The sequence below is a fragment of the Leuciscus leuciscus genome (assembly GCF_965113295.1).
Source record: "Leuciscus leuciscus genome assembly, chromosome: 12".
Lineage (NCBI taxonomy): Eukaryota > Metazoa > Chordata > Actinopteri > Cypriniformes > Leuciscidae > Leuciscus > Leuciscus leuciscus.
The window spans coordinates 41,350,087-41,368,790 of NC_138736.1; the positions used below are offsets into that span (position 1 = coordinate 41,350,087).

An 18,704-nucleotide genomic window follows, 5' to 3' on the forward strand; every position below is an offset into this window, starting at 1 on the left:
ATTTAAAGACAGGCTTTGTGCTTTCAGTTTGAGGTCTCTGTGAAAGTTTTAAAACATTCTTTTAGTGCCACTTTAGAGCGCTCACGTCCGTAGTGGAGAACTGTCTGTAATTTTTTTTTTTTTTTTTTTTTGTGAAATAAATTAAAAAAAAATGCAACTTAGTCCAGTTCGACTTAGGCTATATATGTTTTTTTCTTCCTCGTGGCGCATTTTTTGACTGATATGCGTCTCCGGAGCGACTTATAAAATGATAAATTCTCCTCCCCCTTCACATCTGTCACAATCATTTATAGCCTATTTATGCTACCTTTGCAGTTTGAATAAACCACATATCACACATATATCAACAGGGCATCTTGTTTTATCTTTAATATTTATGAATTTCTTAAATAACTGAACTTTAACAACATAAGGGCAGATCCTTTATCTCAGCTGATGATTCTTTGAAGTGACGCTCGAGTGATCAGGAATATATACATGTAATCTGTATACACTACATTTAGTGCCCTTATCAAGTGACCCACCAGTTGAGTCACTTTACTGCCATTCACAGATCCTCTCCCGTGGCCTCATGGGATAGTAGTGTCCATCATATATACTGCAGTACACGAGATCCAGGGGGCGGAGTTGGATCCAGATCTAAGGGGTGGAGATTGGTAGTTTTAGGGGTGGGTTTAGGGATCAGGGGGTGGAGATTGGTAGGTTTAGGTATATGTAAGGTGGGAGGAGTTGGATCTGGATCCAACTCCTCCCCCTGGATTTTGTGTTCTGCAGTGAGGACCATCTCATCATATACGCACTTCAGAAGTATGTTATCTGGGTACTTTATGCCTTCTCTTTAATGAGTACTGTGTATTCTGACATACTTCTTTTGTCACATACTGTTTTTTTCTTCTTTTTTCCGGATGCAGACGATTATAGTCATTCAACAGTCTTTGACATCATCAAGTGAGTTTTTTGCTCTTAAATATTTGATAATTTGAATATTTGATAATAGGTTGCCAACTTTAAGTTCAGGATGCAGTGAGTTTTTTTTTTTTTTTTTTTTAATTTCGACCTTGATTCACTATCAATTCACATGTATATAGCCTACTGTACATATAAGGAAAACATATTTTGTTGAATGCAGTTTGCCTTTTTAGCACTATTTTTTACTTTTCTTGGGTTAAATTCAGTATTTTCTTGCATTCATTAAAGGGGCGGTTGATTATGATTTCAATTTTATTCCCACCAAACTTTTTCAACATGATGAATGTATATATATATATATATTTTTTTTTTTACATTTATTTATATATATATATATGTGTGTGTGTGTGTGTGTGTGTGTGTGTGTGTGTGTGTGTGTGTGTGTGTGTGTGTGTGTGTGCGCGCGCGTGCGTGCGTGCGTGCTTACGTGCGTGTGTGTGTGTGTGCGTGTTTAATGTATTATTGGTCATGAAGTAATTAAAAACAGCTGATCTGCTTATTTGGAGATCAACAAATTGGATGTGTTTAAGACAAAAACTACAGGTTACACATTGAGTTGACAGATTGAACGTTCTGGTTTTCCTTTTTTTTTACTTCAAGATCTGAGGTGAATTATCCATTGGTGCTTTCAGTACGGCTACAAATGGAACACTAAATGATGTACTAAATTATACATTTAGACATTTCTGTTGCACTAGTTGAAGTGGCAAAAAAAACTACTGATCAGCAACACACACACACACACACACACACACACACACACTCTGTGGTTTGAGCGTTGCAGGGAGGTTTATGCTACTCGGAGAGAGCAGTTTTGCATTAGTATTTCCATTGATCTCAATAGCAGATTTCCAGATAGGACAGACACCCATAAATAATAGCATTCCAGTAAAAGCAAGCTTTACTTTCATGACAAGAGCAACAAGGATAATTCAGTAGGCCTTCATGTATGCACAAAACAAATGTATCATTTATTTATTATGTCGAACTGACAAATTTGCTTTGAAAAGAATGGTTTAATCTTACATCTTCGTTTTGCAAAATGTTTCAGTTTCATGCATTGCAGTTTACTTTGTATAAAAAAACCCTATATAAGACTGTAACATAGAGCTACTCATTATGAAAACAATCAATACATTAACATTTCAAGGGCACAATATTCACATGTCGAAAAGCAACAAAATTAAAATAAAAGAAACAACACTTTACAAAACTACAAGATACAAAAGAAATGTTAAGGGTGGGGGGGGGGGGGGGCTGCTGTGGCCCTCAATTCACACACGCCACACTTAATACCCACACACACCCACTCTGGTGAGGTCAAGCCAAAGAAGCACTGCACTAAATGTGGACAGCATTAAACAGCAGCTAAACCCCTCCCCTATACACCTTCCCCACCCCTCCAAATACAGAGGGGAAAAGGACGAAACAATAAACACTATGATTGGCTAGTACTAACCAGCCCTAATTAAAAATCAACAGTCACAAAAAAAATATATAAAACCAATAGTGAAAGTAGGAGTTGACTGATCGTAGGCTTCTGGTTGGGATGTAGACTCGTAGGAGTGAGTGAAAGTAGGAGTTGACTGATCGTAGGCTTCTGGTAGGGATGTAGACTCGTAGGAGTGAGTGAAAGTAGGAGTTGACTGATCGTAGGCTTCTGGTAGGGATGTAGACTCGTAGGAGTGAGTGAAAGTAGGAGTTGACTGATCGTAGGCTTCTGGTAGGGATGTAGACTCGTAGGAGTGAGTGAAAGTAGGAGTTGACTGATCGTAGGCTTCTGGTAGGGATGTAGACTCGTAGGAGTGAGTGAAAGTAGGAGTTGACTGATCGTAGGCTTCTGGTAGGGATGTAGACTCGTAGGAGTGAGTGAAAGTAGGAGTTGACTGATCGTAGGCTTCTGGTTGGGATGTAGACTCGTAGGAGTGAGTGAAAGTAGGAGTTGACTGATCTTAGGCTTCTGGTAGGGATGTAGACTCGTAGGAGTGAGTGAAAGTAGGAGTTGACTGATCGTAGGCTTCTGGTAGGGATGTAGACTCGTAGGAGTGAGTGAAAGTAGGAGTTGACTGATCTTAGGCTTCTGGTAGGGATGTAGACTCGTAGGAGTGAGTGAAAGTAGGAGTTGACTGATCTTAGGCTTCTGGTAGGGATGTAGACTCGTAGGAGTGAGTGAAAGTAGGAGTTGACTGATCGTAGGCTTCTGGTTGGGATGTAGACTCGTAGGAGTGAGTGAAAGTAGGAGTTGACTGATCTTAGGCTTCTGGTAGGGATGTAGACTCGTAGGAGTGAGTGAAAGTAGGAGTTGACTGATCGTAGGCTTCTGGTTGGGATGTAGACTCGTAGGAGTGAGTGAAAGTAGGAGTTGACTGATCTTAGGCTTCTGGTAGGGATGTAGACTCGTAGGAGTGAGGGAAAGTAGGAGTTGACTGATCGTAGGCTTCTGGTAGGGATGTAGACTCGTAGGAGTGAGTGAAAGTAGGAGTTGACTGATCGTAGGCTTCTGGTAGGGATGTAGACTCGTAGGAGTGAGTGAAAGTAGGAGTTGACTGATTGTAGGCTTCTGGTAGGGATGTAGACTCGTAGGAGTGAGTGAAAGTAGGAGGGAGCTGAGCCTGTGATAGATCTGTAAGCAAGCGTTAATGCCTTGAACTTGATGCGAGCAGCGAGTGGTATAGCCAGTGCAGAGAGATGAACAGAGGAGTGACGTGGGCCCTCTTGGGCTCGTTGAAGACAAGACGAGCTGCAGCATTCTGGATCATTTGCAGAGGTTTAGTTGCACATGATGGAAGTTCAGCCAGAAGAGCATTGCAGTAGTCAAGCCTAGAGATGACCAGAGCCTGGACGAGAAGTTGTGTTGCATGCTCAGTTAGGAAAGGCCTGATCTTCCTGATGTTGTGCAGTGCAAACCATTAACGAGAATGTCATTTTTAATCTAAATTTTTATATCATAAGTAAAACATAGTTTAAATCATTATTTTATTTATTTTTAATTTTGCTAAATTATGCTGGTCAAGAAATCAAGAATTTATTGCCAGAACTAGAATCTGAAATCAAGCATCTGTTTTCTTTGTTTAAAAAAAAAAAAAACGTTGCTCAGTTACTTTTTTTACAGTGTATCCCTCACAGCCAAGTTTTCATCCATGACGGAAAAGGCATCTGTGACCAGTGTTGTTTTTGGCAGCCCTTTAAGTTTTAGTCTTAGTCTTAGTCTTTTGGACGAAAATGCTTTTTAGTTTTAGTCACATTTTAGTCACTTATAAACTTGATAGTTTTAGTCAAGTTTTAGTCGACGAAAACACAAAAAGGTTTTAGTCAAGTTTTAGTCAATTTTAGTAAAAAAAAAAAGAAAAAAAAAAGTAGTCTTTAACAAATTAATTTAGGTTAAAAAGTATTGGAAATGGGCTTAGGTTTGACAAGTGTTGCAATTCATAAAACAGCAGTTTACCTTAAAACCTTTGCATAATAAACTAGACTTTCTCATTGATGGAGATGCAGTGCTGCCAAGCTGTAGGCTACTTCATTGTTGCATTGGGCAGAAACCTTTTATCCCCATATTTCAAGTTATTCGGTTGTTAAGTCGTGACGTAACCAATGCTCTTTCCGGGTCCAAAGTCCAGGTCCTCTCTACCTACCTACCGCTTTCGCTAGTGTTTTGGTTATTATTGAGTGTTTTTACAATGCCGCAGTGCTGTGTCCCGTGTCCCGAGCTAACTCACTTCAACCTCGTAAATCTTCTTTTTCATTGATGCCTGGACTCTACCCTTAATTATGCCACCTGAGTGATGAGCTACACTAACCACTCTGTTGGTGTTAAAGGAATTTAAACCCTTTTTGACCGCCAAGGGTGCCTCACTAAGAAGGACGTGATCGTAAATAAATTTACAGGTTCCACCGTTGTTATTTCTGGACGAGAGGAGCGCTTGGACCCAAAACGTCACGCGTGACGTCAGACTTAACAATCGGATATTTTTTCCATGAATTGATGCTCTTCTAAAATTTCAGCACATTGGCTATTTTCACCAGTAATCACAGTAATAAAGGAGTTTAAACAGCAAAAAACTTTGAGCTACTACAACATTACACACAGATAAAGTGGTAACAGTGGAATCACTGTTTTACTCAAACAAAGCCAGGAATAAAAACATTATTACTTTGGCAATTGTGGCTTTATTATATAATTAGTTAAATAATAATTTGTTATAATCTAAGTTATATAATAATTATATATTACTTTGTACCAATTAGCCCACTAAACTAATGCTCGGACACACTCAGTCTCTCTCGCGTACACTCGGTGGTCTCTCGAGCGCAGACACGCGGTCTCTCTCGCGCACTTTCGGTCTCTCTCGCGCACTGTCGCTCGCTCGCGCAGTTCGTTTCGCTTTTGTCCATATCGAAGATGTGTGGCGAGTGACTAGCCGCAGCCGCAGGTGTGTTGTTGTGTGGAATCTGGTGCGCGGCATGGCGGCAGCCGGGTGGTGGGCGTACCCAAAACAAGGATAGGAAGCGGCAGCATTGCTGATACTTTTTTTTTAGCTCAAAACAGACAGATTTCACGCAAATTAGGCAGAAATGACATGCATTGTGAACGTCAGACTTACAATCATTTTCGTTCCGTCTCGTCTCGTCAACGAAAACTCAAAAACGTCTCGTCATGTTTTAGTCACCTTAGAGCCATTTTTTGCTAGTCATCGTCGCGTTATCGTCATAAAAAAAAGGTGAGTCAACGAAATCATTTCGTTATCGTCATCGTTGACGAAAACAACATTGTCTGTGACTGAAGTCTATTGTTAATATCAGTTGTCAACCCCAGTACCAGCTGTTAAGATCATTAACTACTCTATAGTTCTTGTTTCTTCTGATATGATCGCAAGCATTACAGGCATGCTCAGAACCAAAGAAGCCTGTTCTTGCTACAAAATGTTCCCGCCAGGTGAAGAACTGCCTGTACAAATCATAATTTTGGTCCAGAAGCTTAAGATGTTCAGCTAGCTCTTTGGGGGAGTTGAAGTCATCCACATGGATAAAGGCACTTCCTGGTATGAATTCCTCATAGTTCTTCCTGGGTGGGCCGAGGACCACGGGAACAGTGCCGAGAGATAGAGGGTTGTACAGTTTTTCTGTAATGTAGTCTTTATGGATGGAGTTCTCAAAGGACAGGTAGAATTTACAGCTGGACACCACATCTGAATAATCTTTAGCACTAATGCGCCTGTTGAAGTGATTTCCGTAGGTTTCTATATTAATGTGTTCTTTTAACTCTTCGTAGTATTTTGACCGCTTAAAGTTAGATTTCCAGTTACTTACAATCCAGCAAACAAGTTTATTCTTATGTGGGATTTCATCATGTTTCTTTCCACCAGTGTTCTCTGAGATTCACCCGTAAGGGACCATGATGTCTGAATCTTGTCTGTAAGTCGTGGTCAGATTAAACAGATTGTTTAGATTTGACCGCTGTCCTGAGTTACTGGGAGATTCCATGTTCATCCAGACCCATTTCTGGAATGGAGGTCGTGGCAGTTTCGGCATGTTGGACAAGTCCCCATAGATGTCTCTGTGATGAAATAAAACGCCATGTGCTTTGTTAAACTGACTCTTGTTGACTGTCAAGTGGCAGCCGTGGATGTCGTACATTGAACTACAGAGTCCTAAATCAAACTGTTGCCCAAAAGGCCACATCCAGATCAGGAGAATGGTGTCTAGATCGCCTCCCTGCGATGAAGCCGCTTCTGTTTGTGTTAACTGGTGTCTGACAGAGGTGAAGTTCACCATACAGGTGTTGTTCACTATTTGGATTTGATTTGGCGTCTTAAGAGCATTGATGCAGATGTTTCCGCAGACATCATGTTTGGGAACAGCTGGACAGTTTAACCAGTTTACTGTCGGCTCAAAGTACACGTAGAATATTGCTGAGAAAAATGCCATCAAAACCACTGCGATGAAGAGGTTCTTACAGGATCTGGAGGAGTTTTGGGACTCCATCTTTGACCTTCTGTGGAGAGAGCATGAGTAAGTGCTGGTGTTTAAATCTTTCAAATCTTTTTTAGATTTGTGTTAGAAATGCTTTGATTAGCCACATATTTCTTATCTCAGGAAGAATATGTTCATAACCCATTCCAATTCAACTGAAGGTACACAGTTTTAAAGACACAGATATAACCCAGTTGGCAATCTATAAGGACCAAAGATTGGGCAATAAAACTATAGGCTGTCATTTGTTTTTCACATCCTTAAACAGGTTTTTTTTTTTTTTTTCACTTTTTTTTTACTTTTTTTACTTGGGTTAACAATTTACTGTGTGTGTGTGTGTGTGTGTGTGTGTGTGTGTGTGTGTGTGTGTGTGTGTGTGTGTGTTCTTCCAGCAAAACACAAGTTATTAATGGTCATGAAGTAATTGAAAGCAGTTGACAATTGAGCTTTAGAAATAGTTTCAGCTCATATCATAACCATACTGATATATAATTAAATAAACTATCACTACCGTATAAGTTTGTAGTTGGTAAAATTTTAGTGTTTACGCCGAGTTTCTGTTAGTTATTTTTGTGACCCACTCCACAAATTTCACATATTTCCACGAAAATATTTTCTGATATTGTGAATTTACATTTTTCTATATCAAAAATTGCTTGCAAAATGATGGACAACGATTCACATTTGCGCGCGTCATGTCCTGTGATAATAAAATCAAGAAAATTATTTAAAAATAAATAGTACATGAGTAAATAGTATGAGTAAAGTAGGTTAAATTTCTCCCCTTGGACTTGCGGTCGGCACCCCCACCCCGAAAGAAATTTGTAAGCCCGCTTGAGAATAATTTTTTTAAAAAGCCCCAAAATTGTGTGTCCTGGTGCCAGGACTGGGCAGAAAACGAAATCCTGTTTTCTTTATTTTACATAAGCACAATGTTTTTGTTTTATGGTGTTTACACAAATAAAAGTTTCTTTACAGTATCGAATGACGTTTCGGCATTGTGTCGATTTGTGTTGTGAAAGTCTCACTTGTCACAATCCTCAGTCAAGCGTAAAGACTGTCACCACTGCACTTTATTTTCAAGTTTCCAAGTTTCAAGTTTCCACTTTATTTATCCCTAGAGAAGGAAATTGAGTGTGCAGAAGGATGTCTAACATACACAGAGAAAAGCACCACCAGATGCCAACAACATTGTAAACACAACACATCAACACATCAATGGAGATACTCCTTCCCCCAAAACCAATGACAGAAACCAATTGGACAGTACACAGGTCAATATGTCATAATGAACAACATCGGGGGGGACGCGTACCCACCAGATTTCGTCATGAGTCATTTTGTACCCACCACTTTTAACTTCCGTCCATATTAATTTGACTTTTGGTTCGATTTTTTTTTTACCGTTTTCAGTGGTTATGAGGTGCAATATGAGAAAGAAATTTGGTAATCATTGTCTGACCCAACAAAAAAACATTATAATATTAATTTTATAAAATTTTTCGTGTTCGCATTTATGAGGGAAAAAGCAACGTGTCAGTCCTCGGGTACGGACGTGAGCGCTCTGAAAGCGGCACTAAAAAACTGCTTTAGAACATTCACAGAGACCTCAAACAGAACAGCTGCCTTTCTTTAAATTGAATTTCGTTTTGTATTAATTATATCTTAATTGTAATCAATGTTTCATGAACCAATTGCCTGGATTTAATAAATAAGAAGTAGGCCTAAATATAGCAGAATCACGACATGGAGGCGCCGGCGAGTGAACTGGAGTTAGTCTCATAAATGAACCGAAACTCAGCGTATAATGCACATTCACATTCACAGCGTATTTAGACACATTTAGACGCATTCATAATCATTACTTTTACCGGTTCTTTGTGGCAAGCTTTATGCGTGCGGTCGTGCGCTTGAGTGCGGCTATATTACGTAAACAGAGTCACAGTGCATGTTTAACTGAAAGAACGAGCAGAGAGAGAGACTCGGTCGCGCGCGCGCGCTCTCTCTCTCTCTTCGAAGGCAGGCGAAAGTGTAAACAAGACTTCACCGTCTCCAAATTAAGCGCTGTCTTGCTCTCTCTCCCTCGCACATATTAATCAAAATGAATGAACACGGTAGTAAAAGGTCGGAAGTCCAAAGTTTCATGTGGAGCATTCAAAGATTTTTTTTTCCTGAATTACCGCTGGCTGTGAATTGTGCTAAATAAGTTGTTGCCTTATCTTCTCTGAAAAGCGTCCCAGACATTCAGCTGACATAAAACAACACTTTAATTAAACGAAAAAAACTATTCAGTGATGAAATGTTTTCTGTGTTGACACAAATCTTGGATGTCCATGTCCTAACTGCTGGGATAATCACACAACGCGCACACGTCCAATTCGCGAACTAATGACTCCTTAGAACGATTTATTTTAATGAATGGTTAAAACAACTGATCTTTCCAACAGTGAACTCAGAAGACGTCTGAATCGGTGTATAATCAGTAACACTTTACAATAAGGTTCTATTTATTACATAAATTACATAAAAAGTACAGTTTGCTTACTCAAGCTTAAAGGAGAACTTGGTAACTTTTTTAACTTAATAAAACTGTCTAGAAATCATTTGGATGGTTAAACAACCTGTTCTGGTGATATTGGTGACTTTCCTCGCTCCCCCCAGCGTACCCAGGCGGAAAACCAACCTTGCAACTTGGGGACTACCGTCCCGGCAAGATAGAAATTGGAAGTCTCGTGAGAAGCGAGAACGAGCGCGAAACACGAATTGCTTTACAGCAATTCGACATAAACACACACGCATGTATGATGTATTACCAGATTTCCCACCTCAGTAGACATAGCTCCACACGATACAGTTGGCTTGCTCCGATCAAAACAAACGCACATGAGCAGCGGTAGAGAGGGGGAGGAGCCCGCCGCAAGTGAGTTTTTTTACGACTGTGTTGTGAAATATATGCCCCCCCACAGCTGTAGGGGGAGCTCGTGGGGAAAACATACGACAACAAAAGGGAAAATCAGCGAAGAAGTGACTAGAGTTCGCTAGAGTTGCCGAGTTCTCCTTTAAGCTTTAAAATAAATAAAACCCCTTGTTTGTTTTTTTGAAAAGCATATGACTATATTTTTCCACACAGTGCTATCAAGAATCGATAAGAGAATCGTTAAAGAATCGGATCGATAATCAGAATCGTCAGTGGCATTATTATTAATAAAATCTTATCATTTCCTATCCCTATGTGAAGACGGTAAAATTATAATCAAACATTAAAGAACATACATGTTTTTTAAAGTTTTTTTAAGAGTTAAAAGTTTAAAATATTTTGCTAACATGAGGTCTTGTGTCACTGTCAGTCTTTTTACATCAGTGCAAAACTAGGGTATGCAGATTAAGACCATCAGCATGCATTGATTAATCCCATGGCATGTAGCAAAAAAAAAGAAAAAGGTGCAACCAAATCATGCTGGTGCGACCAACTGAGAAAGTTGGTAGCACCAGTGCAAGTGGGTCTTCTTGAGATTGATTATACTTGTCTAGGTGGGTCCTAGAATGAAAAAGTTTGGGAACACCTGCTGTAGGCTATATAAGTAATTAAATTAATATAAACGGCCGATTTGTCCACGAATGATTTAAATGAACAACTAGCCTACTAGTCGACTTTGAAAAAAAACGTATTCCATAAAAGCCCTTATTCCACATATTTTCGAACCAGGCAACAGGACATCTGGGTTGAGCGAGCGACCCTGCGGAATGAACGAGCGGAGCAGAATATTCAGAAATGCGCTCTCCACTCACGAGCTCTGATCGGAACAAACCCGAACCTCACTGTCTGCTGAACTTGCGCAGAAACATCAAAATATAACCAGCTTTTTAAAACTAAACACTATTTTAGCACAAATTATGAGCTTATTGGCGATTTTTTTTATAATTATTGACAAAATTAGAATATAGTAAAAGTTATTTATTTATTTTTTATTTTTTTTGGGGTGGGCCTGTTGAAAAGTGGGGCCGTGTCTGAGCTACTGGACATCGTCTTTCAAAACAAAACCTGCGCGAAAGAGAGAAAAAAAAATGAATGCGTCATTGTACCCAGCACTTCTGAAAATGCACTTCCGAATGCGTCTCTGTCCCCAGCACATTTCAAACCAAACTGACTCCCATGCCGATACGCATGGCAGCACACCCGTAAACAAACTGAAAAAAAACTTTGTAGTTTAAAAAATAAGGACGTAGACAATATACAGAAAAACAAACAGACGCAGACACCTGCTACCGGGTCACATGCAATTGAGCCGCACCTCTCCTCCTTCCCGGACAGAGACGAGATATTCCCATCATTCACCCTCATCAGCTCCCCTCCATTTAAGCAGTCACCAGCATCACAGGGTCTGGTCTTATTGTTCAACACTGAACCTGTAGGCTACTGGACTACCTACCTGTGGAAAACTTACCTGTGCATCGAACTGTCTCGTCGTTGTCTTCAGTCTTCAGCCCACCAGCCACTTCTCTTCACTGCCTGCAACAAGGTAAGACTTTCATTCACACGCCAGTATCACCTGAACTATTTGCAATCAAGAGACTCACCTGCTAATCACCTGTCTGTCATTCATTAAACTCCATTTATATTTTACCTGTGTTTGCAATCTTCTGTTCCATAACAGAAGACCAGACCAAAGAATGGATTATGCAGCCAGATTTTCTGTTGTTACTCGTGAGATCCTGAACTTCTGCCTTCTTGCCGTCACCAGCCCCTTTGAAGACACTGTTCTGGATCAGGACTAATTACCATCACCCCATAGTAGACCTCTCAGACACCTCTGAACTGAACTGGAGGGATGCATCATCCGGTGTCTGGAGAGTGTCTACCCTCGGTCCAGAACAAAGTCGAACCCAGAGCCTGTTTCACCAGATAGAGTCTGAGGACTGGCTGATGGACTTCAGCACGGAGATATCGTCTCCCACACTATCCCATCCTGTCTCTCGCCCTCCATCACTGTTTCTAGACAGCAGAGACACCTGCATGGACATTGTATTGCCTTCAACACGGTCAAGTCTTCATCTGCCTTCAGCCACGCCTCTGCTGTAAGTTTGCAGGCCTTCGCCATCTCTGGGAATGCCTTGCTGTGATGTCAAGCCGCAGGTCATGCAACCGCCATCTGCACCTAAGCGGATAGTTCCAGTGGCTCCGCCTCAGATCCCCTCGCACCGTCGACCTGTCGGCTCTGCCTTGGCTCATCCCACCTTTGGCTCCACCAGACACCCTCGGCCTTTCGACTTCACCGGGTTCCATCGTCCCACCGGCTCCCACTTGGTCAGTCGTCACTCCACCTTCATCACAGACTTGCGGATCCTCTGCACACCCCATTCCTCCACCCCTACGGCTTCAGCGGGCTCCTCCTTCCCTTCAGTTACGCCTCAGTCCTCCAACACACCAGCATTGCCTCAGTCCTCGGGTAATCTGTCTCCACCAGTCCTGTCACCACTGCACTTCATTTCCCATAATCCCTGCACACACTTCACAATCATTCACACCTGCCATCATTCACCCTCACCAGCTCCCCTCCATTTAAGCAGTCACCATCCACATCACAGGGTCTGGTCTTGTTGTTCAACACAGAACCTGTACTGGACAACCTACCTGTGGAAAACTTACCTGTGCATCGAACTGTCGGGTCTTTATCTTCTGTGTGTCATCGTCTGCCAGTCTTCAGCCCACCAGCCACTTCTCTTCTCTACATGCACCAAGATAAGACTTTCATGTGTTTATTGCTTTTAAAACAAATAGGCTATACAAAAATTATATCCTCCTGAGACCCAATTTAGTTTTTTTCCATGTCATCACACTGTTTAGAGCACAATAAACAAATGGTAAAAAAAACATTTTTGAAAAATAATATTTTATTCATACGTTATGCTATGTCCTCTGTAGTGGACGCCAGGACTAAGTTGTTTAAAAAATAAAATTACATGAAATTATATGTATAGCCAAAAACAATGGGATTTTTTTTCAATCACCAAAATTTGTATAAAGATTATTCTCAACTATGTTATGAAAGAAATAATGGAATGAATTGATACACCATTTTACTTTATGCAATATGTGAGTAAAATGGCCATAAATTATCATATTTCCATAAGAATGCTACATTTGATCACTAAATTAATGTCAGACATTTTAAAGACCAAGGAGAAGTTGTTTTCATGGTGAAACCTCCAAACATTTGGTATCTCTGAAAAGTCCTGAATGTGCTCTTCACAGGACACCCAGGCTGTGTCATGTGACATGTATGATGTCAGAGAAATTCACTAAAATTTAATGTCCACTACAGTGGACAAAAGTCTATTCTTGGGTCCCAGGAGGATATAGTTACTTTTTATTAAAGTAGTGAGGTGCCATGCGTGGGTTTATCATGATCTACAATTGATACTATGGATAAACAATTATAATAAGTAGAGTTAGTATAATAACACAGCCAGTTAGAATATTTAACTTTTACCCTATAAAAATGAGGTTGCAAACAGATTGACCTAATAGCATCTGAACAAACTGAACGACTCCTAGTTCAATCTCGTTATAAAAAATCTAAACATTGAGAAAATCTCCTTTAAATTTGTCCATTTATGTTCACGATTGTGCTGCATTCACTCACAAAAATACATGTTTTATATATTTACGGTAGGAAATTTACAAATATCTTCATGGACCATGATCTTTACTTAATATTCTCATGATTTTTGGCATAAAAGAAAAATTGATTATTTTGACCCATTAAATGTATTTCTGATGTTTGGAGAATTATCTCTGATCTATTTCAGCTCAATTTAACTTGGAAGGATCGCTGTTATTAAAATGAAAAATAAAATGCCAAGGCCAAGCTGGCAAAGATATATTCTTCTATTGATTCCACCAAGATGTAATCTCTCCCCTGCTACTCTATAGGCCATATGTTTTGGTATGTCCTAGTCTGTCTATTTACTCTAGAATATTTTGTAAAGGCATTTGTCTAAACCCTTTAACTGCCATCTTTGGTATTGTTTGTGAAAAGACCGCTTTGTCAAAAAGTGAAATGGTACACAATGTAAAGCACAATGTACATATCTATTGTTGTAGGTTGCGTTGGTATGGGTATGTTGCTGATTGTTATTTAAATAGAAACGTTAAAATTCAACAAAAAACAATTCGGTTACTAGAATTTTTACAGAAGTTAATGTTCTGTTGATTGAAATAAATTTACACTTACAATGCATGAAACATGTAATATTAATAATTATTATTATTCATAACCGTTCTAAAATGCATTTAGTCTGAGCCTTCACATGATCCTTCAGAGTTACAGTAAATCTGATGATATTTTTGAGGTTTTAGTATTAAATGAAGAGCTAGAACTTATGGAGACTCACCTGTGATGTTCTGTCAGATAATTCCACAGTCTCAAATCACATTTCGTTTCAGTCCCACACGATCACAAGTACAAGTTCTTTGCCTTTTCCTTTGGTTTTCCAGTTTCAAGTGTACAGTGTTGTAAAGTTTAATGAGCAAGGCAAGGCAAGGCAAGTTTATTTATATAGCACATTTCATACACAATGGCATTTCAAAGTGCTTTACATAGAAGAAATTAAAATAATAAAAAGAAATAAGAATAATTAAAACAGTTTAGAAAAATAAAATACAGTACAGTACAAACAGTCGGACGAACATTGGCACAGTGCTCATTCATTAAATGCACAGCTAAACAGAAGTGTTTTGAGTCTGGATTTGAAAGTGACTATTGTAGGAGCACATCTGATCTCTTCTGGAAGCTGGTTCAGCATAATAGCTAAAAGCAGACTCGCCATGCTTAGAGTGAACCCTTGGCATTTCTAGCTGATATGATCCTAATGATCTGAGTGATCTGTTGGGTTTATATTCAGTGAGCATATCTGCAATATATTGAGGTCCTAGGCCATTGAATGATTTATATACCAGTAATAATACTTTAAAATCAATCCTAAATTTAACTGGGAGCCAGTGTAAAGACCTGAGGACTGGTGTGATATGTTCATATTTTCTGGTTCTGCTCAGAATCCTAGCGGCAGCGTTCTGTATGAGCTGACACTGTCTTATGGTCTTTTTGGGAAGGCCAGTGAGGAGTCCATTACAATAATCCACCCTGCTGGTGATGAAAGCATGCACAAGTTTCTCTAAGTCTTGTCTGGTAACAAAGCATCTAATTCTTGCAATATTTTTCAGATGATAGTATGCTGATTTAGTTATTGCTTTGACATGACTACTGAAACTAAGGTCTGACTCTAGTGTCACACCAAGATTCCTGACTTGATTCCTGACTTGAGTAATTGGAAGATTTCGTTGAAATCGTTGAAGTCCCAAAATGTGCATGCATCCTTCTCAAAAATAATCCATCCGGCTCCAGGGGGATAAACGAAGGCCTTCTGAGGGTAATCCGTGCGGTTTTGTCGTAAAAATATACATATTTAAAACTTTATAAACGAAAATAACTGGCTTCCGGTAGCGGTCGGCGCGCGTTCATGGAGATGGTGGCTGGCGTATGATTTTCGGACTTGAAGCAGCTGGACCCCATTGCTTCACATTATAACCACTGAAAGATCTAAGACATTTTCTAAAATAACTGAAAATGTGTTCGTCTGAAAAAAGATTGACATATGCATCTCGAACGGCTTGAGGGTGAGTAAATCATGGCTTAAATATCATTTTTGGGCGAACTATCCCTTTAATTGATTTGTTAAGAAGTGGAAATGATGACATCTACTGTCTCTTGTGTGTACTAACAATTGTAACCTGAGCACCTCAGTTGACAGATGGATGCTTCTGATTGGTGGACTGTTAGTTCATAAGAAACTCTGTTTGTTTGAGATCTGTTTAACTCCCAGAAGAAGGCATGTAGCCGAAACGCGTTGGACAAATACAACATAGTCAAAACAACCAAACAAGCATCACATAAAAAGGAACAAGACACATATGGCAGTTACATTTTTGAGTTATATGGCATTTTAACATGGTCTTAAATTCGTTTAATGGGACTAAATCATTTAGATGTAGCAAGTTTTGCAAATTATTCCAAGACCATGGCGTAAAGTAAGAGAAGGCTTTCTTCCCCAGCTCAGTAAAAACCCTTGGAACCTAGTAAGAGAGCCACCTGGAGGAACGAAGTTGAAAACTGCTGGAGTTCTTCTTAAGAAGATTACATAAATATGCCGGCAGTTAAAATAAAATTTCAAAATATGGGTGAAATAATGTTCCAAAATTCAAAATTGTCATATGTTGTAATGATCCGCTCTTTGATTTTACCATTGCATCTTTAAAGTACCCTATTAAGCTATTTTAAAGGTTTCACAAGCAGTCTCTCACAACAGGTTTACATGCATCAAAGATAAAAAAAAAACCACTTTCATTTTCTCATAATATACATATGACCTCATTTCTCAAAGCCTCGCACTTGTTTGAAGATAGTGGGTGTTTCTCAAAATCCCTCCTCGTTTCTTCTCTCCTCCGTCCTCCAGCCTGTGACCCAGAAACCGATCGCACTCGGCCATCTTCAAGGACATCTCAGTTCTCTAACTCAGTGGTTCCCAATCCTGGTCCTGGGGACCCACAGCTCTGCACAGTTTGCATGTCTCCCTCATTTAACACACCTGATTCAGATCATCATCTCGTTAGGAAAGAGCTCTGAACTGAACTGGGCGTGTCAGATAAAGGAGACATACAAACTGTGCAGAGCTGTGGGTCCCCAGGACCAGGATTGGGAACCACTGCTCTAACTGCACTGAGAGGAATGAGGAACGAAGAATGAGGAACGAGGAACGAGGAGTGAAAGAGCTTCCAGAGGAGTCATGAGCGAGGATGCACGGGTGTATCTCATGTGGAATTGTCGAGAAACCTGACGCACTTATAAATTCTCCTCCCCCTTCACATCTGTCACAATCATTTATAGCCTATTTATGCTATCTTTGCAGTTTAAATAAACCACATATCACACATATATCAACAGGGCATCTTGTTTTATCTTTAATATTTATGAATTTCTTAAATAACTGAACTTTAACAACAACATAAGGGCAGATCCTTTATCTCAGCTGATGATTCTTTGAAGTGACGCTCGAGTGATCAGGAACATGTAATCTATATACACTACATTCACCATGTTGCCCTTATCAAGTGACCCACCAGTTAAGTCACTTTACTGCCATTCACAGATCCTCTCCCGTGGGATAGTAGCGTCCATCATATACAGTATACTGCAGTACATGAGATCCAGGGGGCGGAGTTGGATCCAGATCTAAGGGGTGGAGATTGGTAGTTTTAGGGGTGGGTTTAGGGATCAGGGGGTGGAGATTGGTAGGTTTAGGTATATGTAAGGTGGGAGGAGTTGGATCTGGATCCAACTCCTCCCCCTGGATTTTGTGTTCTGCAGTGAGGACCATCTCATCATATACGCACTTCAGAAGTATGTTATCTGGGTACTTTATGCCTTCTCTTTAATGAGTACTGTGTATTCTGACATACTTCTTTTGTCACATACTGTTTTTTTTCTTCTTTTTCCGGATGCAGACGATTATAGTCATTCAACAGTCTTTGACATCATCAAGTGAGTTTTTTGCTCTTAAATATTTGATCATTTGAATATTTGATAATAGGTTGGCAACTTTAAGGTCAGGATGCAGTGAGATTTTTTTTTTTTTTGGGGGGGGGGGGGGGTCAATTTCGACCTTGATTCACTATCAATTCACATATAGCCTACTGTACATATAAGGAAAACATATTTTGTTGAATGCAGTTTGCCTTTTTAGCACTATTTTTTACTTTTTTTGGGTTAAATTCAGTATTTTCTTGCGTTCATTAAAGGGGCGGTTGATTATGATTTCACTTTTCTAACTTTAGTTAGTGTGTTAAACATAAACAACATCTGCAAAGTTACAACGCTCAAAGTTCAGAGCAAAGGGAGATATTTGCTTTTAAAGAAATAGTTTTTTAAGGACTACAACAAACGGCTGATAGAGACTACACCATATTCCTCCCGGGTTAGTGACATCACCAACCCTAAAATTTACATAAACCCCGCCTCCTGAACACAATTTATAGATTATCGAGACAGAATATGCCAATCAATGACTAGATCACTCTATATCAGCTTCATAAATGCATCAACTAACCATTCAGAAATGTCCTGTTGCTTCTACATGTTGTCACTTCTTGAGTCTCTCCATCATTGTCTGACTCCGGTTTGAACATAAAAGGCAAAAAGTTTTTGAAATGTTCAGTGCATGTGTGTGTGAGGTAAAAGGACACAAGCTGTTGAAGCTCCGCCCCCTGTGTCGGGAGCAGCAGCTCATTTGCATTTAAAGGGACAGACAGAAAACGGTGTGTTTTTGCTCACCCTCAAAAAGTAACAAATTTAACATGCTGTATAGAAATATCTGTGGGGTATTTTGAGCTAAAACTTCACATACACACTCTGTGGACATCAGAGACTTATTTTACATTATACCACCACTTTAATATTCACTTGTGTGTGCTTATACGAGTATCATTAAAATATAATAGTATACAAGTTATTAACTTTTTTAAATATATAATTAGAAAAATCTAGTGTTTTATTATGTCTAAATATTTATTCAAATGCAAAACCTAAAAAATAAGTAAGCGGTTATGACCTGCTATACTCTTTTGAGCAACTAGACTAATAGATGCATGTATATTCATTAAAGAGCCATACAGGCACCTAGAGGGTAAACCATGGCATTACAAATGGAAA

At 39.5% G+C, this 18,704-nt stretch overlaps 1 pseudogene across 1 annotated transcript; it reads right to left on the bottom strand.

Moving 5' to 3' along the window:
- Positions 1-5,747: 5,747 nt before the first annotated feature.
- LOC309511362 (4-galactosyl-N-acetylglucosaminide 3-alpha-L-fucosyltransferase 9-like) lies at positions 5,748-15,477 on the bottom strand (annotated as a pseudogene). The gene is made up of 2 exons (XR_014211660.1): positions 14,335-15,477; positions 5,748-6,961 (listed from the first exon to the last, which is right to left on the bottom strand). The product of XR_014211660.1 is annotated as a 4-galactosyl-N-acetylglucosaminide 3-alpha-L-fucosyltransferase 9-like (transcript).
- Positions 15,478-18,704: the final 3,227 nt, after the last annotated feature.